The sequence below is a fragment of the Muntiacus reevesi genome, chromosome 6, assembly GCF_963930625.1.
Source record: "Muntiacus reevesi chromosome 6, mMunRee1.1, whole genome shotgun sequence".
NCBI lineage: Eukaryota > Metazoa > Chordata > Mammalia > Artiodactyla > Cervidae > Muntiacus > Muntiacus reevesi.
In genome coordinates this window covers 47483919-47506708 of record NC_089254.1, presented here as the reverse complement: position 1 = coordinate 47506708, position 22790 = coordinate 47483919, and the positions used below count along the sequence as shown (strand labels likewise).

The 22790-nt window shown below is 40.0% G+C and overlaps 1 protein-coding gene across 2 annotated transcripts in view; it reads right to left on the bottom strand.

The window, feature by feature from the left end:
* Positions 1 to 22790, bottom strand: part of STARD3NL (STARD3 N-terminal like) — a 55061-nt gene that overhangs the window by 27503 nt on the left and 4768 nt on the right. The gene's annotated exons all lie outside the window — the stretch shown is intronic.

The window sequence follows — 22790 nt, the reverse complement described above, 5'->3', positions numbered from 1 at the left end:
ACCATAAAATCAACACATAGTGAATCAGAGTAGATGTGCTCTGTCCTTAAAGAAGCAAAGTGGCTCACAGGCCAAGAAACAAGAACAAGGTGACTGGACATGTTCAAAGGTGGGAAGACGCCCACCAGAATGGCGGGTGGTCAGTCTGCAAAATACAAGAAAAACAGGGTCACAAACAAACGGCAGCTGTGCCCAGCCTGGCACCCTTCAAGTAGGGGGACCTTGTCTGTTAGATTTTAAGTCTTCAACACACTGGCCATATGATTCCTACGATTACTATGATGGCATCAGGGCTTCATCAGTGCCTTTTGTTACTGAACAATTTAGTAATTCCCAACATGCTTCCTACAACCTGTCATAATTCTGTGCTTCTTAATAAGATGTGACAGAGAAACAGCACACCAGTTAGCCTAAGATAAACAGCCTACGTGGCAGTTACGTTGCTAACTGCAGATTCTGAGATGTGAGTTTACCTGTGTGAGGACGTGCCCCTTCTCATACAGCTCCGGACACAGAGGCTGACAAAATCAAGTTTCTCGGTCAACAAGAAAGACGGCTGGACTCAAAGCTAACAAAGTCACAAATGTGATACCACTGAAAAGCTTTTTCAGGGAGGTGAATTTCGAGATGTCTCCTGATGACCCTCAGTGGTATTATCATGCAAAATTGCTCTTGAGTGGCTCCTAGAGATATCACTCAGAGACCATGTTAGTGATGGTTAGCCACCAAAAAAAAATTAGCATATCCTATATATAGTATGCAAGTGGGAATATTTCAAAAGAGAATTATAGAAAGGTTGTATCGTCACCCCTTTCCAATAGCTCTTCATAAGCTTACATGTAATAATCATTTTTCTTAAGTAGACTTATTAAGTGCATGACAGTTACCAAGCTCAACCCAAAGCTGTAATAACTGAACTTGACTATGTGATGGTGATACAATATTTGCTTATTCTCAATCTGACTTGTAAGCATTTAGGTATGATTACAAATTCATACTCAATAAAATGCTGGGGAGGGTATATAGTTCAGTTAGAGATTTTTAATAAGTACACAAAAACTTAAAAAACTCAAGATGCATAAAGTTCTGAAGATACTCTGAAGTTACATACTCTTAACCTAAGCAAGTATAGCTACAATCTGAGAGAAGTCTAATATATTTGAAGGGCTTCTCAGATGGCGCCAGTGGTAAAGAAGCTGCCTGCCAATGCAGGAGACATGGGTTTGATCCTGGGTCAGGAAGGTCCCCTGGAGGAGGGCATGGCAACCTACTGCAGTGTTCTTGCCTGGAGAATCCCATGGACAGAGGAGCCTGATGGGCTACGGTCCTCAGAGTCACAAAGAGCCAGACGTGACTGAAGCGACTTAGCACACACGCTCACACACACAATATAATTGAAATCAGGTTTAAGATTTACCAATCAGTATCCATGTATTTCTTATGAGAAAGAACAGAAATACAAAATGCATCTTTAAAAACTAAGAAAATGAGAAAGCTTACTTAGTGATGAATTATAATCATAATGGGAAGTTTTACAGTTTACTCTTTATTTATTTAGTATGTTACAGACACAAATAGATATAGATTATTCAAACACTATAAGTTTTTTAAAGATAATTATTTTTTCAACCCTACATACTATATGCTATTTTAAGGATATAATATGTCATGTTCAAAACATTGATCATAAAGCAAGACTATTAAAAATATATAATTTAGCAAACCTTGCAATTAGGTGCAAAACACAGAATAAATAATGCATAAAACAGAAATGTATAACATAGTAGTGTTTTCTAAAATAACTACTGAGATAAAAGTAGTTAAAAATTAAAACAGACTATTTAGAAAATACAGTGGGAATGCTGTTGAAATTAGGCTTATTATCAAGTGCACTTCTTTAAAGTGCTCTAATTACTTTTTCAATATAGCATAAGATTAAAGAATTAGGCATTTAAATAATAAAGTTATAAAAGCTCTAACTCTCCCATGGGGAAAAAATAAAAAAATGAAAAACAATGGTCCAACTAATAAATAAATTCAAACCAAGAATGATAAGTGTTCCAATCTGAGTGATGAATACAATGTAATTCATTATATTAAATCCTCTACTTTTGTACATGAATGAATATTTCTACAAATTTAAATTACATACATAACCGCGCCCCCCTCAACCAAAACCTAGTTTGGGAAGGGGAGATTAGGAAAGGAATGCACGGATCACAACATAAACAGGAGAGGCTGTGTTTCAAAGTGGAAGTGATACTTTATATGCATCACACTTAAAAATCATAAATAAGTCAATACGAAAGAAATATATATGAGGCATCAAGAAGACATAGCTGGCTTGGATAGAATGAACCATTGGCAAAAAAGAACAGTGAAAAAGTTGACACAGAATCACCCAGAGTCAGAGAGTATGACAGAAGTTTCAAAATTTGAAATAAAAGATAAACAAACATTAAAAAGAAAGAAAAGCTGTCCCATCATTAAACAAAGTTAGCATAATCCTAACATAATCTGACCAAGAACACACGAGAACAAAAGAACACAAGTATAAACCTATCCCACCTATTAACTATCATTATATTATGTAAGAGTGGATGCCTTATATTAACATAATAAAATCCTTTCCTACACTGAGACTGAGTCAGGCACAATTCTGAGTGCTTAACACACATTATACCATTTCAGGTTCACAATAGCTCCAACAGGTAGGTCCCACATATTGGAATGTATTCCTGAAACATCACTAAGTCAAAATTCACATAAAAGAAAAAACTAAACCTAACTGGAAGGCGCAAATTTCTGTTTACCCATTAAAAAGTTTCACTACATTTTGAAAGTGTGCATGCATACAACTTAAACTTATGTGGGCTGAAGAACTTTGAAATTATGTATGTTTTGACGTTTCAAATCTTGGAGTGTAGGGGGGAACCCTTCCTTTCCCCAAAGATATCCACCATCTTTCACTTTTTTTAAACTATGGAACTATGGCTCTCTCAAAGTCTCTTACTCTCCAGGTTTTGAAACATATGTGATAATGAGAAATGCTGAAGGAAAATCACTGTAAGCTGAAGGAAAATCAGTGTCAGCAACTGACAATCAGTGTCAGGTGACAAGGAAAAACTTGTAAACGAGAGCAATGTGTGCCCAGTCTTCCAGGGTCAAACGTGTAGAAATAGAGGTCACAAGATTATTCATCAGTAGAAGCCAGAAACATGGACTCTACTAGCAAATTTCTCAAATATTAAGCATTAGTTCAATTAAATCAATAATAAGCATACTGAGGGTCAAGGAAAACTCATTACAGATAAGCCACTGTGTGGCCTGTACTTCCGTAAGCTTTTCTGCAAGGAAAAACTTGTGTAAACCAAAAAATACCTACAGATGATAAAGATACCATCAAAATTCAGGTGCAAAAGGAAGCTATTAATCAGTTGTTCAAGTACATGGAGAAAGAAATCTATGCATCAAAATATATTGAAGATTTTATTAAAAAGTTAACAAAGCAAAATCATTACTATGGTTTATGCAGCAGAAGAAATTGTGGTAAATAACACATGATTTCGGGATGAGAAATTCTTCTTAGAAAATCTACAATGGGAAACAGAACTGAATACATAAAAATCAAGTTTCTATTCAAAAACATTAGAAGCTAAACAAGAATATTGAAAGACAGGTCGTGAAAATTCAGCTTGAAAGATGGGCAAAGCAAGTCAAGGCATAAAAGAAAACTAAATTTGTTCATAAACTAACGTAAATCTCACCCAATACCTATTCATTTTTTAGAGGAGCAAATTAAATTCACAAGATTATTGATTAAATACCTGCCTGGGACCTTCAGGTAGAGGTCAAAATTTCTTAATCTTGCCTAACCTAACACATGGCTTACTTCCTCCAACCTCTCCAGAACCACTTCAGCACACCACAAGTCACAAGCCGTTCCCTAGAAGAATTACCTGGGTCACACAGCCTGTGGCATAAGCCCTCTTGGAGGAGGTCGCCATTAACCCCACTAAAGAGCCGCCAAGCAGACAACCCACAAACCGAAGAACAATTATACCAAAGAAATTCTCACACTGTTAAGAAAGTCCTAGGACCCACAACAGATTTCCCAACCTTGGGATCTGGCAAAGGGACTGAGAACCCCCAGGGAATTTGCCTTTGGAGGCCAGTGGGATTTGATTACAGAATTTACACAGGACTGGGGAAACACTCTTGGAGGCACAAACAGAACCTTGTGCACCAGGACCCAGGAGAAAGGAGCAGTGACCACACAGGAGACTGCCCCAGACTTCCCTGTGAGCGTCCAGAGTCTCCAGCAGAGGCCTGAGTCGGCAGCGGCCTGGGCAGGGTCGGCCACTGAGGGCAGGAGACCTTTTGAAGGAGGTCACCATTAGCTTCATTACCTCCACCGGGGTGTGGTCTCAGGTCAGACAACAGGGAGGGGACACAGCCCCGCCCACCAACAGAAAATTGGGTTAAAGATTGACTGAGCATGGCCCCATCAGAACAAGACTCAGTTTGCCCCACAGGCAGTCTCTCTCATCAGGAAGTTTCCATAAGCCTCTTATCCTTATCCTTCAGAGGGCAGACAGAATGAAAACCACAGTCACAGAAAACTAATCAAACTGATCACATGGGTCACAGCCTTGTCTAACTCAACCAACTATGAGGCATGCTGTGAAGGGCCACCCAAGACAGACGGGTCATGGTGGAGAGTTCGGACAAAACGTGAGCCACTGGAGAAGGGAGTGGCAAACCACATCAGGATTCTTGCCTTGAGAACACCCACGAACAGTAAGCAAAGGCAAAAAGATATGAAACTAAAAGATGAACTCCCCAGGTTGGTAGGTGCCATTAATATGCTACCGGAGAAGACTGGAGAAATAACTCCAGAAAGAATGAAGAGACGGAGCCAAAGCGAAAACAATGCCCAGTTGAGGATGTGACTGGTGACAGAAGTAAAGTCCGATGCTGTAAAGAGCAATACTGCACAAGAACCTGGAATGTTAGGTCCACGAATCAAGGCAAATTGGAACTGGTCAAACAGGAGATGGCAAGAGTAAACACTGATATTTTGCGAATCAGTGAACTAAAATGCACTGAAATGGGCGAATTAAATTCAGATGATCATTATATCTACTACTGTGGGCAAGAATCTCTTAGAAGAAATGGAGTAGACCTCATAGTCAACAAAACAGTCTGAAATGCAGTACTTGGGGGCAATCTCAAAAATGACAGAATGATCTCTGCTCATTTCCAAGGCAAACCATCAATATCACGGTAATCCAAGTCTATGCCCCAACCAGTAACGCTGAAGAAGCCGAAGTTTAACGGTTCTATGAAGATCTATAAGGCCTTCTAGAACTAACACCCAAAAAAGATGTCCTTTCTTCATAGGGGACTGTAATGCAAAAGTAGGAAGTCAAGAGATACCTGGAATAACAGGCAAATTTGGCCTTGGGAGTACAAAATAAAGCAGGGCAAAGGCTACCATAGTTTTGCCAAGAGATGCACTGGTCAGAGCAAACATCCTCTTTCAACAACACAAGAGAAGACTCTACACATGGATATCACCAGATGGTCAATACTGATATCAGATTGATTATATTCTTTGCAGCCAAAGATGGAGCTCTATACAGTCAGCAAAAACAAGACCAAGAGCTGACTGTGGCTCAGATTATGAACTTCTTATCACAAAATTCAGACTTAAATTGAAGAAAGTAGGGAAAACCATTAGACCATTCAGGTATGACCTAAATCAAATCCATTATGACTATACAGTAGAAGTGAGAAATAGATTCAAGGGATTAGATCTGATAGACACAGTGCATGAATAACTATGGATGGAGGTACATGACATTGTATAGGAGGCAGTGATCAACCATCCCCAAGAAAAAGAAATACAAAAAGGCAAAATGGTTATGTGAGGAGTCCTTACAAATAGCTTAGAAAAGAAGAGACGCTAAAGGCAAAGGAGAAAGGAAAAATTTATCCATCTGTATGCAGAGTTCCAAAGAATAGCAAGAAGAGATTTAAAAAAAGCCCTTCTTGGTGATCAAAGAAATAGAGGAAAACAATAGAATGGGAAAGACTACAGATCTCTTCAAGAAAATTAGAGATATCAAGGGAACATTTCAGGCAAAGATGGTTCAATAAAGGACAGAAATGGTATGGATCTAACAGAAGCAGAAGATATTAAGAAGAGGTGACAAGAATACACAGAAGAACTGTACAAAAAAGATCTTCATGATTCAGATAACCACAATGGTGTGACCACTCACCTAGAGCCAGACATCCTGGAATGTGAAGTCAAGAGGGCCTTAGGAAGCATCACTAAGAACAAAGTTAGTGGAGGTGATAGAATTCCAGTGGAACTATTTCAAATCCTGAAAGATAATGCTGTGAAAGAGCTACAGTCCCTAAGCCAGCAAATTTGGAAAACTCAGCAGTGGCCACAGGACTGGAAAAGGTCAGTTTTCATTCCAATCCCAAAGAAAGGCAATGCAAAAGAATGCTCAAACTATTGCACAATTGCACTCATTTCACACTCTAGTAAAGTAATGCTCAAAATTCTCCAAGTCAGGCTTCAACAGTAATGAGAACCATGAATTTCTGAATGTTCGAGCTGGTTTTAGAAAAGGCAGAGGAACCTGAGATCATCAAAAAAGCAAGCAAGTTCCAGAAAAAAATGTACTTCTGATTTATTGACTATGCCAAAGCCTTTGAGTGTGTGGATCACAACAAACTGTAAAAATCTCTTAAAGAGATGGGGATACCAGACCACCTTACCTGCCTCCTGAGAAACCTGTGCACAGGTCAAGAAGCAACAGTTAGAACTGGACATGGAACAACAGACTGGTTGCAAATAGGGAAAGGAATATGTCAAGGCGGTGTACTGTCACTGCTTATTTAACTTATATGCAGGGTACATCATGAGAAACGCTGGGCTGGATGAAGCACAAGCTGGAGTCAAGATTGCTGGGAGAAATACCAGTAACCTCAGATATGCAGATGACACCATTCTTATGACAGAAAGTGAAGAAGAACTAAAGAGCCTCTTGATGAAAGTGAAAGAGGAGAGTGAAAAAGCTGGCTTAAAACTCAGCCTTCAGAAAACTGAGATCCTGGTATCTGGTCCCATCACTTCATGAGAAATAGATGGGGAAACAATGGAAACAGTGAGAGACTTTACTCTTGGGGGCTTCAAAATCCCTGCAGATGGTGACTGCAGCCATGAAATTAAAAGATGCTTGCTCCTTGGAAGAACAGCTATGACCAACCTAGACAGAATATTAAAAAGCAGAGACATTACTTTGCCAACAAAGGTCCATCTAGTCAAAGCTATGGTTTTTCCAGCAGTCATCTGAACTGAACAGGAATCACATTCTCACCAATCTCAGCTTGTACTTTCCTCCGTATGCTGAGTGCTACTTTCCTTTATCTCTATGACTCTTCACTTCAGTTCAGTTGCTCAGTTGTGTCCGACTCTTTGTGACCCCATGAATCGCAGCACACCAGACCTCCCTGTCCATCACCAACTCCTCAAGTTTATCCTAACTCATGCCCATTGAGTCGGTGATGCCATCCAACCATCTCATCCTTTGTCATCTCCTTCTCCTCATGCCCTCAAACTTTGCCAGCATCAGGGTCTTATCAAATGAATCAGCTCTTCCCATCAGGTGGCCAAAGTACTGGAGTTTCAGCTTCAACATCAGTCCTTCCAATGAATATTCAGGACTGATTTCCTTTAGGATGGACTGGTTGGATCTCCTTGCAGTCCAAGGAGTCCAAGACTTGGACTTGCAGTCCAAGACTCTCAAGAGTCTTCTCCAACACCACAGTTCAAAAGCATCAACTCTTCTGCAGTCAGCTTTCTTTATAGTCCAACTCTCACATCCATACATGACTACTGGAAAAACCAAAGCCTTGACTAGACAGACCTTTGTTGGCGAAGTAATATCTCTGCTTTTTAATATGCTATCTAGGTTGGTCATAACTTTCCTTCCAAGGAGTGTCTTTTAATTTCATGGCTGCAGTCACCATCTGTAGTAATTTTGGACCTCCCCAAAAATAAAGTCTGTCACTGTTTCCACTGTTTCCCCACCTCTTTGCCATGAACCGATGGGACCAGATGCCATGATATTAGTTTTCTGAAGGCTGAATTTTAAGTCAGCTTTTTCACTCTCCTCTTTCACTTTCATCAAGAGGCTTTTTAGTTCTTCTTCACTTTCTGTCATAAGGGTGGTGCCATCTGTGTATCTGAGGTTATTGATATTTCTCCCAGCAATCTTGATTCCAGCTTGGGCTTCATCCAGCCCAGCATTTCTCATGATGTACTCTGCATTTAAGTTAAATAAGCAGGGTGACAATATACAGCCTTGACGTACTCCTTTTCCTATTTGGAACCAGTCTGTTGTTCCATGTCCAGTTCTAACTGTTGCTTCTTGACCTGCACACAGATTTCTCCGGAAGCAGGTAAGGTGGTCTGGTATTCCCATCTCTTCAAGAGTTTTTCACAGTTCGTTGTGATCCACACACTCAAAGGCGTTGACATAGTCAATAAAGCACAAGTAGATTTTTTTCTGGAACCCTCTTGCTTTTTCTATGATCCAATGGATGCTGGCAATTTGATTTCTGGTTCCTCTGCCTTTTCTAAAACCAGCTTGAACATCTGGAAGTTCATGGTTCCCATACTGTTGAAGCCTGGCTTGGAGAATTTTGAGCATTACTTTACTAGAATGTGAAATGAGTGCAATTGTGCAGTAGTTTGAGCATTCTTTTGCATTACCTTTCTTTGGGATTGGAATGAAAACTGATCTTTTCCAGTCCTGTGGCCACTGCTGAGTTTTCCAAATTTGCTGGCTTAGGGACTATAGCTCTTTCACAGCATCATCTTTTAGGTATTTAAATAGTTCCGCTGGAATTCCATCACCTCCATTAGCTTTGTTCTTAGTGATGCTTCCTAAGGCCCTCTTGACTTCACATTCCAGGATGTCTGGCTATAGGTGAGTGATCACTCCATTGTGGTTATCTGAATCATGAAGATCTTTTTTGTATAGTTCTTCTGTGTATTCTTGCCACCTCTTAATTTCTTCTGCTTCTGTTAGGTCCATATCATTTCTTTTCTTTATTGAGCCCATCTTTGCAGGAAATTTTCCCTTGGTATCTATAATTTTCTTGAAGAGATCTGTAGTCTTTTCCATTTTATTGTTTTCCTTTATTTCTTTGCATTGATCATTGAGGAAGGCTTTCTTATGTCTCCTTGCTATTCTTTGGAACTCTGCATTCAAATGGGTATGACTCTTACTCATTCTAAAAAGCCTTAACTCAAAGGTCACTTTCTCAGGGAAGCTTTTGCTTCCTCCCATTTTTCTATACCTCTCTCTTCCTATCAGAGAATAGTGTACACAGTTATCTATCATCCTGCCTAAGCTTATTTTGATCTACTTTAGACAAACAAATAAAAAAGATTAGTTTATTCAGGATGTTGTGATTCATCTGTTTACCAATCCCTCCATTCTGGGCAGCTGGGAGTAGGAATAAATGAGGAGGGGCTACAGTGCAGTTAAAATAGCATCAAAAACAAAACACTAAGCAATAAACTTAAAATATATGCAAGGTCTCAGCACTGAAAACTGTAAAACACTGTTGAGAGAAATCAAAGAAGATGAAAATAGAGAGGCAGCTGACCAGGTTTACGCACTAGAAGGAATCATGGTTACTATTTCTATTCTCCCCAAATTGATCTAGAGATTCAACTCAATCTCAACCATAATCTCATCAAGCTTTTTTGGTAGAAACTGACAAGCTAATTTTAAAATGTATATAGAAATGCAAAGAAATGAGAATATCCAAAGCAATCTTGAAAAAGAACAAAACTGGAAAACACACTACTTAAAGGCCTTCTGCAAGACCTCAGTAATGAAGACAGAGTGGCACTAGCATAAAGATCAACAGACAGATCAATGGAACATAAGGGAGAGTCTAGAAAGAGATCTGCACTTATATGATCATTTTACTTTTGACAAAGATATCAAAGCAATCCAACTGGAAAAAGAATGTAAGATGCTGAGACAATCAGATATCAAAACTGAAAAAAAAAAAAATGAACTTCAAACCCTAACAATCACCATGCAAAAAATAATTCAAGATGGATCATAGGTCTAAACATAAAAACTAAAAAGATAAAGCTGTTATAAAAATTTGCAGGAGAATATTTTTAAAACCTCTTTGTAGGCAAGTTTTCTTAAGAGAAGACACAAAAAGCCAAAATCATTTTTAAAAAAATGTTTAGGCTGTCATGAGGTGTTTCCACTGGCCAGATGCAGTGACTTGAATATAAAAATGAATAATGACTGTAATGTTGGAATTTATGTTGGAAAAATTAAGAAGTTCCATGAGTCCACAGTAATACTGCAAAAGAGGGAGAGGGTAATTCTCTTTTATAAGAAACAAATGTTAGATTAAAATGTAGAAGAAATAATAAAATAAGAAATATCACAGTTTGTAACTCCCAGCTGGAGTAACTAATTCAGACAAGGATCTTTACTGGATGCCTAAAATTATTAAAACATTGTTGAAGAATAGATATTCAAAGTCTCAAAGTGTCAATCTTAGATTATATAATAATTTCATTAGGAATAACATACTTTATAGTAGAAAGATCTGGCAGTCTCCAACTGTACCAACTAATCAAACAGCATTACCAATACTAGAGCAAGCTGACACTATGTACCTTTTAAAGTGATACAATCCAAAAAAAAAGTGATACAATCAGAAGTCTATAACATCAATTATAATGTTCCTGTGCAAAAAATGTTTAACCTAAATTCCATGAGGATACAATCAAAAAAGTATGTGGGATACTCTACAAGACAGTTATCCTGAATCTTGAGCAAAGTCAACATGATGAAAACAAAAACAAAAACAAATGTAAGAAAGCGGTGTGGATACTCTTCAAACTTAAAAGTAAAAAGAGCCACAACCATCAAACATAATGCACAAAACTAGACTGAATCCTGAATAAAACAAAAACTAAAAACCCGAAAGATAAAGCTACAAAAAACAACTGAAAAACTGATTACAGTTTAGTATTCTGGTTACAAAATTCTAAACCTCTGAATAGTTCAGAAAAACAAGGATAGAAGGATGTTTAGGGATGGGGTTGCTCTATCAATCCATCTAGTATATACAAACATATATGTATAATATAAACATATATATATTTAAATACAATATGTATATTGAATATATATATGCATATGTGTGTGTTTATATGTGAATAAAAGTAAATTCTCACTGTGAAAAATCATTAAGTTAGCTTTAAGTATGTGCTACCTCTGAGAGCAGAATAAGGAACTGGAATGATCCTAGAAAACTTCTTAAATTGTTTTATAAAAGAGAACACACACATGGAGATTTTGTAAACACATCTTTGCACCACAGGGTGCAAGAGTTGGACACAAGTGAAGCTACTGAGCACGCGCACATACGACAACTGAGACACACTAACAGACTCAAAGGAAAACCTACGGAAGATTTCTGGGCGTCCCAATCATTCTGCCCCTAATAAAAATACTGAATTTCCAAGACACAAATGGAGATGGTTGCAGACTTCTAAACTGCATGTGACTGAAGATAGGAGTCATCCTGTCTGGATTTTTGAGCCAATACCGAATATCTAATAATTGTCTTTCTGTTATTGTTGTTGTCAGCAAGGCTTTATTAAATGAAACAATAAAGTGCACATCACACAATGGTTTGGGGTCGAAAGTTTGATCTGATCTTTAGTGAAAATGTACACAAGCCATTACTTTATCGTAAGCTTTTAAAAGTCAAATTTACCCTTCATTCATTCCATCCGTTAGTACTCACACTCTTCCCAGACACTGGGGAGAGACAGATCTACCACACGGCATCATGTACCACGTGTTGTTTCACTCAAGCAGCTGACCTATTCCACTGGGACCCACATTTCAACTGCACATCCTTCTTTTTCTTACTTTTCTTCAAGAATTAGAAGTCCAACTCCATAGTAATATCCCTATATACTCACTCCACGGTTGTATTCTGAATACTGTACTTATGTTCCGAATGTCATATTTCTAGAGTTGTTACACTGAGAGGTAAGAACAGCTTTTATTCCATCCTGATAAGTCTGCTCACCATTGGCTGCTATGTGTTCTGCTCTCTTTCCCCTTCCACACATTCAAGGCTCTCCATTCAAATTCTGTGTCATTTTTTGCAGTCTCATCTCATTTAACAATTTCTCTTAACATCAACAGATTAAAGTAATTGTGTATGTATAATGAGAATTTAACTTTTTGACAATCTGTTTCAAGACTCAAAATTTATTTAGAAATTAGCATCAATGACTCGGAAAAAGTAAAGCAGAAAACAAGTATATTATGAAGTTTTTAAGTCACTCCTCTTACTGATACTAACTGATCTCCCAAGAACAAACCTGTTCTTATGGCAACTACTTCCATATGAATATTAAAAATATCAGTGAACTTTTATTTGACATATAACAGAAAAAAAAATTAAGATTTAAAAATAGCTGGGAAAATACATATTGTTTTCATAATTTATGAGGCAAATTTAAAACATTTATTAAGAAACTGAATCTGGATGTATACTATAAGATTTAAGAGTTGTACCTGATAATTTTTGAAAATTCAGCATCTGCCAAGAATACACTGCATCTACTTCATTTACTCCACAAATATACTTTTAATACCAAAAATATGTCAAGTCCTCCTCTGAGCACTGGGGAATGTGGCAATGAATAAAACTGAAAGAATGCTCTCTCTAACAGAGCTGACCGTCTAGAGGGCAGGGACAGAGGATAAAGAAGCGCTAACCCGAACCCTAACTGTAAAGGGCTTGCTTGGTCAGGATGATGTCACTGAAGTCATTACAGGTAAACAAAGGTGGAGCAGAGACTAGCAGGAGATAAGGAAGAGATGCTACATAGGTATCAGGAAGAAGAGCAGGGCTACTCGAGGGAAGAGGATGGGTGAGGCCCTGAGGAGGGGCGGAGCTGGCCAGGCAGGAGTTCAGCCAGGGCATCAGCTTCCAGCTTTGCAAGAACTGGACAGGAGAGCAGCAGGAGAAGCTGAGAAGCTAACAACCTGGGGGAGCCTTGGAGGACCTCACAGACCACAGTAAAGACGGTGAATGAGGTGGGAAAACACCAGAAGCTTTTCAGGAGAAGAGAAGCCTGATGCAACTTAAGCTTTAGGAGACTCTCTGGCCGACAGAGGCAAAGAAGCAGGGAGAGGAGGTGGCTGTAATTCAGGAGAGAGAAGACATAGCTTAGTAGACAAGGGTGGTGATGGTGTTGGTTCCAAATACAAAGCCAGATCAGTAAGGGATGGATTGGGTATGGGATACAGGACAAGGAGAGGACTAGAAGTCAGCTGCCAGACTTACAGCCTGAGGAGATGGAGGGGGGGACTCACTATTTACTACAAGGTGAAGCTGGAGGAAGGGCAACTCTGAGCGAGAACATCAGTGCAGTGTGGAGTGTAAGATACTTATTCATATCTAAGTGAAAATAAAAGCAAGCAGTAGGGTATGAGTCAGGAGTTCAGGGGAGAGGTCTGAGTTAGAAAAAGAAATTTGGGACTCAACAGAATGTAGATGGAGGTTGTTAACAGCCATGAGATATAACAGAAATTAGAATAGTCTCCCTTCTCTCCATAAAAGAGGAGGGGGAGGGATAAAAAACAAAGAAAGTGCATCTATTTGTAGAACAGAAAATAATTATGAGGTGGGCCTATATAAATCCTCTAGTTCAGTTCAGTCACTCAGTCGTGTCTGATTCTTTGCGATCCCATGAACTGTAGCACGCCAGACTTCCCTGTCCATCACCAACTCCAGAGCTTGTTCAAACTCATGTCTATCAAGTCAGTGAAGCCATCCAACCATCTCAATTTCTATTTAAATTCTCACTTAAATCTTAATTTAAGTCCTCTAAGAGTTCTCATTTTATTAAATAATAATCATTGAACATCTACAAAATGTAAAACTCCCAAAAGGTAATGCAATTTTTCTCTGCTCTCAGAAAAACTTCCAAATAGTCACAGAGTGCAGGTGAGCGTGCTGTCGCTTCAGTCATGTCTGACTCTGCGACCCTATGGACTAAAGCCCACCAGGCTCTTCTGTCCATGGGATTCTCTAGGCAAGAATATTGGAGTGGATTGCCATGTCCTCCTCCAGGGGATCTTCCTGACTCAGGAAGTGAACCTGCATCTCTTACGTCTCCTGCGTTGCAGGCAGATTCTTTACCCATTGAGCCACCTGGGAAGCCCCAGTCAAGGAGGTATATATATAAATATTACAAGGGGGTGATCGAAGAGAAGGGAAAGAAATCAAGTATATACTCTTGATAATAAACATGTCACTAGGATGTTGCTTGGTCCAGGGGAGGATGAGTCAGCTGGACAGAGGAAGGTCTTTGACAATGTATATCTGTTCTACTAAGGATCACAAGTTGACAAAGTGGCACTATGCCACATAGTAATCAAAGTCACATTAGGTGGGGTATGTTGTTAGCTCACCAGCCTGCAGGGCTCAACAACTCAACAGTCAGTTACATCACCAGCACTGGCTGAGTCAGATGGTTGAAATGTTATAGCTATATCTCATCACTTTTCAAAAGTCTCTCTCTCTCTCTCTCACACACACACACACAAACAAGAATATTTTATTTTTCTCTCATTTTTTCAGAAGCTGCTATCAAGTGGCCCAGAATAACTGGAACAAAAAAGTCACCATAACTGCCTTCCTCCAGCTCTGTCCATAACTATCTCCCTCCAACATCTAGTTCTCCTCCTTACAAATCTCTTCTGGTGCTCTGACTGACTTTACAGCTTGTTCCCCTTTTTGAGATTGAGTTCTAACTTCTACATTCAAATATTTTTTCCAGAGCTGACCCAGAAACTCCTCTGCCTTAATCTTCCCAATCACAGAAGTTACACATAACCTTATTTTTCTTCATGAGTTAGTCATTTCCACAAGTCAAAGACTGCTGATTTTTTTTTTTTTTTTGGTTGCTGATTACCTATCATTTTCCAAAACTTTTTCTTCTCCCAGAAGAACTAAGGCTACTTTAACCTTTCCTAAAAAATCAAAATATGATGCCAAATGAGGCAGGAAACCCCTTGCCCCTCCCTGGAGAGCCGCCTTTCTTGGAACTGAACTGAACTCTTTCGGGCCTGGAGCCCCTCTGCACAGCGGAGGCCCCTCCTTACCCCCTCCCAGCCCCAGACAGGGGCCGCAGGCTTCGGGGACCTGGACCCCCACCATCTCGTGTCTCCCCTTCTCCACTCCGGGCTGGCCCCTGGAGGGGCCTCTGGTTCAAACCTTCGCGTGGCATTTTCACATTATTTAAAAAAGACAAAAACAACTTTTTGGAGGAAAAAAAAAATCAAAATAGATCAGTTATAAAATATCTAATGATTATTATGGAGTTACCACTATTTTTCCCAATTTTGACCTCATCATTACTGTCAACCAGTCAATCATCAGCAGACAGTAATTCAGAGGAAACATGTTGCTCCTTAGTGCATATATTCTCATGAATATGTAAAACTTCCTCTTAGGGATGTGTTGCCAGCTTTGGCAATAATGGAATCAACAGTCATATTACTATCTAGACAGACGAAGCTCCCTCAGTTAAGAAACTTGAAATACATTTCAATGCATGTAAGGACATCTTTCTGCTTTGAATGCCACTTAAGTACTTATCGTAAGCAATTTTCAAACAAATGTTTTCAATTCTCAGAGTGGACTCATGATCTTACTGATCTAGATCTGAAAATCAGTATCTCAAGGCACTGAGTTCACTGCTATCCTAGGAGTCAAAGGAAGGCAGCTAAAGACATAAATTTGTTTTAGTAACTGTCTTTCTCAATCTCAAAGACTAGAATTAAAAACGTGTTCATCACACATTCTTCATAAGCCTTCTCAAAGGCAGAAAAAACAAGAGCTAAATCCCATGTAGCCAGCTGACGATCAGACAGCAAAGCCAAGGCGGGTATTTGGAAGCAAGCGGCATTTCCTCTTTATTCAATGGCACAAGACGCCTCTGGAAGGGTAAGGGTTCCCCCAGGCGTCACTCCAGCTTTCAGAGCCGTCTTCTTCCACTCACTGCTCCTGTAGTGGCTCTATGGCAGGTAGAAATGACACGCTAACAGCAATACTAGAAAAGACATGGCATCAACTGTCCCTGGAGTTATCCCAGGCCAGCTTCCCATCTCACAAACTATACCAAGTCGGTAAAAGGCTGTGCCGCTTATATGCCTGCCCAGGAATACCTACCAATAGGTGGAAGTTACATGTGCTATTTCTTTGTTACTCTGACACACGGGTAAACATAGTTCTTTAAAAAATTACTAATCTCTACTGTAAGTCAAGATTTGAGGTTCAAAGCTTGGGTGCATGTGACTTATAAGGAAATCTCAAATCTTGATAGTGAGATTTAAAAAAGCACCAGTAGCCTTTCCTCTTTCTTCATCAGACTTTTTAGGAGATCACAAAGTAAAACAGAGCCTTAAGAGATCAGCATCAGATGACTTTATCAACCTAACCTGTGCTTCAGAAAACAGGATCACATAAACAAGGACCACTAATTATAAGACTCAATACAACAGCTAGCTGATACAGTAATAAAACAGTTTGAACTGCAGCCTAACGGTAAGAATGGACTGGGAGCATATGTTTACAGAGGGAGAGGACATCACTAAAGTAAGACCTCTTTAAGCTCACAAGGTTCTCAATAAAGGTCTGAAATTATCATGTCTCAAAACAAAACCTGCTCTCAAATAATTTAAAAAGATAAACAATTACAAAATCAAAAAGAAAAATTTAAGAATGACTTAAAAATATTGATATTGATGTATAATATATATATACACACACACACATATACACACCTGTACATACATCAAAAATGCTTAAGGTAAGAAAAATTAGCCAGTAATAATCAGTAAGATCTCATACTTAAGCTTTCATAGTTAAGAGAACGTGTTAAACTTGATTCTTCTGCTGGTTCCATCCTTAAAACATTACACTTTTAATTGATGACCATGTCATTCCTCTCGATAGCTCTCATCAATCTATTCCGTGGTTTTCCCAGACAGCGTTTATCCACATTACTCCAGTAATTCAGTCTACTTGTCTCCAAAACATTCTCCATACTGGAATCATGCTAGTTTTTCTAAAATGAAAGCCTGAAGGAACCGCTTCCTCCCTCTGCTCAAAACTCCATTTCCTCACACCCAGAGCTCTAGACGGACTAACTATGGTTGGTTTCCTTGTACACAAGGTGGTTTGCACTGTCACTGTCTTTGTCCTCATCCTCCAGCCTGGAGTGCCTTTTCCTGCAACTGCTAAACAATTAACAGCTATGAAAGCCTATTCATTGTTCAAGGAAGCTTAAGTACCACTTCCTCAATGAAATCTTGTCTGATCCCACTGAGAGATTATCTCTCTTTACCAGCACTTCTAATCTTTCATACAATTTTACATATTGTTTACATGTCTTATCCTCAGTATTATACCAAAGGCCCCAGAAGACACTTCTGTATCCTTAGCACCTAGGGAAATACCTGGCCATGTGTTTGTTAGGCATTTGTTTGTTATTATAAATTTGTTTACAAATATTGCTGTATAAAAGTTTGGAGTCTGGGTACATGCTACCTAAAGTTAGCCAACTTTACACAGATGTCTGGAGTTCCAACATCAATAAATGAAGAATATTTCATCTCTGATTTCTAGCATTGACAATGGAATTAATAAAAATAGTCCAACCTTCCCAAATTAATTTGGTCATCACTTCTTCGTTCCGACTTTGAATTCTATTTAGTGAAGCCACTCTAACAACACACTAGATAAACATACAAACATACGTGAAAAAAAGGAAGAAATCACTCTATGAGTGGGAGCCTACCAGGACCCTGTGAATAAACTGAAATGTATGAAGCATCTACCCATGGAAAACACTCCACTAGATGTTGTGGGGAAAAGTGAGATGGGAAAGACTGATCCCTATACTCAAGTAAAAGGAGAAAATGAAAGATATTCCCATTTGAATGCAGAGTTCCAAAGAATAGCCAGGAGAGATAAGAAAGCCTTCCTCAGTGATCAACACAAAGAAATAAAGGAAAACAACAGACTGGGAAAGACTATACATTTCTTCAAGAAAATTAGAGACACCAAGGGAACATTTCATGCAAAGATGGGTTCGATAAAGGACAGAAATGGTATGGACCTAACAGAAGCAGAAGATACTAAGAAGAGGTGGCAAGAATACACAGAAGAACTGTACAGAAAATATCTTCACGACCCAGATAATCACGATGGTGTCATCACTCACCTAGAGCCAGACATCCTGGAATGTGAAGTCAGGTGGGCCTTAGAAAGCACCACTATGAACAAAGCTAGTGAAGGTGATGGAATTCCAGTTGACCTAGCTCAAATCCTGAAAGCTGATGTTGTTAAAGTGCTGCACTCAATATGCCAGCAAATTTGGAAAACTCAGCAGTGGCCACAGGACTGGAAAAGGTCAGTTTTCATTCCAATCCCTAAGAAAGGCAATCCCAAAGAATGTTCAAACTACCACACAACTGCACTCATCTCCCACACTAGTAAAGTAATGCTCAAAATTCTCCAAGCCAGGCTTCAGCAATACGTGAACCGTGAACTTCCAGATGTTCAAGCTGGTTTTAGAAAAGGCAGAGGAACCAGAGATCAAATTGCCAACATCCGCTGAATTATAGAAAAAGCAAAAGAGTTCCAGAAAAACATCTATTTCTGTCTTATTGACTATGCCAAAGCCTTTGACTGTGTGGATCACAATAAACTGTGGAAAATTCTGAACGAGATGGAAATACCAGACCACCTGACCTGCCTCTTGAGAAACCTATATTCAGGTCAGGAAGCAACAGTTAGAACTGGACATGGACGAACAGACTGGTTCCAAATTGGAAAAGGAGTATGTCAAGGCTGTATATTGTCTCCCTGCTTATTTAACTTATATGCAGAGTACATCATGAGAAACACTGGGCTGGAAGAAGCACAAGCTGGAATCAAGATCGCCGGGAGAAATATCAATAACCTCAGATATGCAGATGACACCACACTTATGGCCAAAAGTGAAGAGGAACTAAAAAGCCTCTTGATGAAAGTGAAAGAGGAGAGTGAAAAAGTTGGCTTAAAGCTCAACATTCAGAAAACTAAGATCATGGCACCCAGTCCCATCAATTCATGGCAAATAGATGTGGAAACAACGGAAACAGTGAGAGACTTTATTTTGGGGGGGCTCCAAAATCACTGCAGATGGTGACTGCAGCCATGAAATTAAAAGACGCTTACTCCTTGGAAGGAAAGTTATGACCAACCTAGATAGCATATTAAAAAGCAGAGACATTACTTTGACAACAAATGTCCGTCTGGTCAAGGCTATGGTTTTTCCAGTGGTCATGTATGGATGTGAGAGTTGGACTATAAAGAAAGCTGAGTGCTGAAAAATTGATGCTTTTGAACTATGGTGTTGGAGAAGACTCTTGAGAGTCCCTTGGACTGCAAGGAGATCCAACCAGTCCATCCTAGACGAGATCAGTCCCGGGTGTTCACTGGAAGGACTGATGCTGAGGCTGAAACTCCAATACTTTGGCTACCTCATGCAAAGAGTTGACTCACTGGAAAAGACCCTGATGCTGGGAGGGATCGGGGGTAGGAGGAGAAGGGGACAACAGAGGATGAGATGGCTGGATGGCATCACTGACTCGATGGACATGAGTTTGTGTAAATTCCAGGAGTTGGTGATGGACAGGGAGGCCTGGTGTGCTGCGATTCAAGGGGTCGCAAAGAGTCGGACACGACTGAGCGACTGAACTGAACTGATACTCAAGTAAAATATAATTTTATAGAGGAGGTAAAGCAGTTATACAAATAATTAGAAATCTAAGTCTAAGACGGTTGTAACACTAAAGGACAGAACTTTAGGTTCTTATGGCCAGAAAAAAGATTGATTAAAAAAAAAACTAGCCTACTAGCCTAAAAGAAAACATATGGCTTCAAAAGAAACGAAAAGGTGACATCCAGCAAGGAAGAGGCAGATTAAATTAAAACCAGAGGAGAAGCAGGAGCACTTCCAGGAGACTGGGCTGCCCACAGTCTCAGAGGGGCCCATGTGAGGAGGTGCAGGGCAGATCCCAAGGCCATGCACAGATAGTGTGAGAGCAGGAGGTCGCTTGCACACCTAGAGCAGGGGTACGAAAGCACATGGGCTCACGGAAAAGGCTACAAAGGCCGGAGAAGTCCAACTGTTACTCAAACAGGCAGACAGCCTGGACTTTTCCTACAGGCTTAAACTGGACTCCATTGGTTACTGGCTGTCAAAAGACTGAGGTATGGCTGTGGTTCACTTCTCCAGGATATTGAATTCCAGAATTGATGCTGCCTTGTTGTCCTATATGATATTGCCTTTAGCACCAGTACAGCAGAAGTCACTAAAAACAATAGTTACTGGTGACACTGCTGGAGGACAAAGTACAGAACTTTCAAACTGAGTCTGTGCTGAGCAGCGGAGCATTAAAACTTCCAAGTGTGATGGACTGGCCAGCCTAATTCTCACACTCTTTTGGCTTAAAAAAAAAGACACCTACCTCTAGTCTAGAAGCACCACCCCACCCATCTTTATTTCCAGAGACATCCAAGAAGTGAAAACTTTCGCCCTCCACGTAGAATCTATATCTGTGCTTTTAATCAAATGAGTATACCATTCTCTATGATATCACAATGCTGCTAAGTCTCCACAAAAAAGAACACAAACTGACGGCCTGGGACCAAACCTTGTCCATACATAAGTGATACTGCTTGTCTGTCTCCTGGCTCGCATGATGTTTTTCATCACTAGATTAACTGCCAATGTTAAAAGGTAAGCATTTTTCACACAACTAAAATCTAAATCTCTAGTTTCTCTTGAAAAAGAGGCAGTTCTGGCAATGCTTCCCAGTTCACTCGGCCACCTCACTTACAGCCCTGTTTGGTCCTACTGGCTTTTGTTTTGTCCCCTGATTTACCTCCAATACTTTGGCCACCTGATGCGAAGAACTGACTCATTTGAAAAGACCCTGATTCTGGGAAAGACTGAAGGTGGGAGGAGAAGGGGATGACAGAGGATGAGATGGCATCACCGACTCAATGGACATGAGTTTGAGTAAACTCTGGGAGTTGGTGATGGACAGGGAGGCCTGGCGTGCCACAGTCCATGGGGTCGCAAAGAGTCAGACACGACTGAGCGACTGAACTGAGCTGAACTTGCATAGTCTTTGGGTCCCTAACAGTCTGTGGCCAGTCCGCTGGCTGCACAGGGCCAGAGTTCACAAAGATCACTGGCGAGTTTCACATCCACTATGACTGCTTACTACTTGTGTAATCCTGGACAAGTCACTTAACCCATTCCATGCCTCAGGTTCTCCCTCCACAAAATGAAGACAATAATACGACCCATCGTAGAGGGTTATTGAGAGGAATAAATTAGTTTAGTAAAGCAGTGGTTCTTTAGGTGCCTGTGGGGGCAAGGACTCTGCTCATTCACTCCAGAACATATAGCAAAGACTGGAGACATTTTTGGTTGTCACCACTGGGGGGAGGTGGGACTGGTATCCAGCGGGGTAGAGCCTAGGTATGCTGCTAAACCCCTTACAACTCATAGGACAGCCCCCAACACAAAAAAATTATCCAACCCAAAATATCAACAGTGCTCAGGATACCAAATCCTGACATAAAGCATTTAAAATACCACCTGACAGAGAGGAAGCCCTCTCAGTTATTATCAGTAATAACAGAAGCAAGCTCTAGCTGGGGCTCCCACCTCAGCTGGAGAAAACTCTTAATTTCTCAAGGCATCCTTCTGCTACCTTGGAGGAATTTAACAAATAGGGAAATGTACTTGAAATTCCCTGGTTCTATTTCATTCATTCAGCAGGTCATTAATCAATTAAAGAACCATGAAAATATATTTTCCTAAAACAAAAAGTAAACAAGAACATCCTCTAGTGAGCAACAATGCACAGTGTCAGAAAAGTAAACTGTCCTGGAAAACATGGGACACAGAAACTGGTGATTACTGCAACTTAGAAGGCACCAGACTGAATTTCCTCCAGCTCCTAGTTTAATACAGAGGATGCCCATTAACCCCAAGATATTTTTTAGAAAACTGTGATGAGAGGGGAAGTAGAAGAGAAAGGTTTTGCTTTTTTATTTTATTAATTAATTTTTATTTTACCTTTTTTGGCTGCCCTGAGCAGCATGTGGGATCTTAGTTCCCGAGCCAGGGATTGAACCCATGTCCCCTACCATCAAAGCTCCAAGTCTTGACCACTGGATGACCAGGAAAGCCCCAAGAAAGAGGCTTTAAACTAAAGATCCTACCAAACCAGATACCAGCCAACACTTGCCCAGGAAGATCCCGTGGGCTTAAACAGCTCAGTTGGGGATCCTTGGACAGAGTTCCTGCTTTGACTTGGAGTCACAATAAGAGGTGTCTTCCAGATGTAGGGCAGCTCACTAGCCAAGCAAGTCAAACAATCCAGAAAGGCCTCAGCTGTGCTGAAATACGCTTAAGAGGCTACCAGGAATTCTGTGGTAGGACATCAGAACGAGTGCCAGCCCCCGCTGCCGTGAACCAAGAGTGCTGATCAAGCTCCGTAGCCCAGCACTGTAGGAATCTCTGACCGGTCCTCTGGGCTTCAGTTTTCTCAGTCACTATT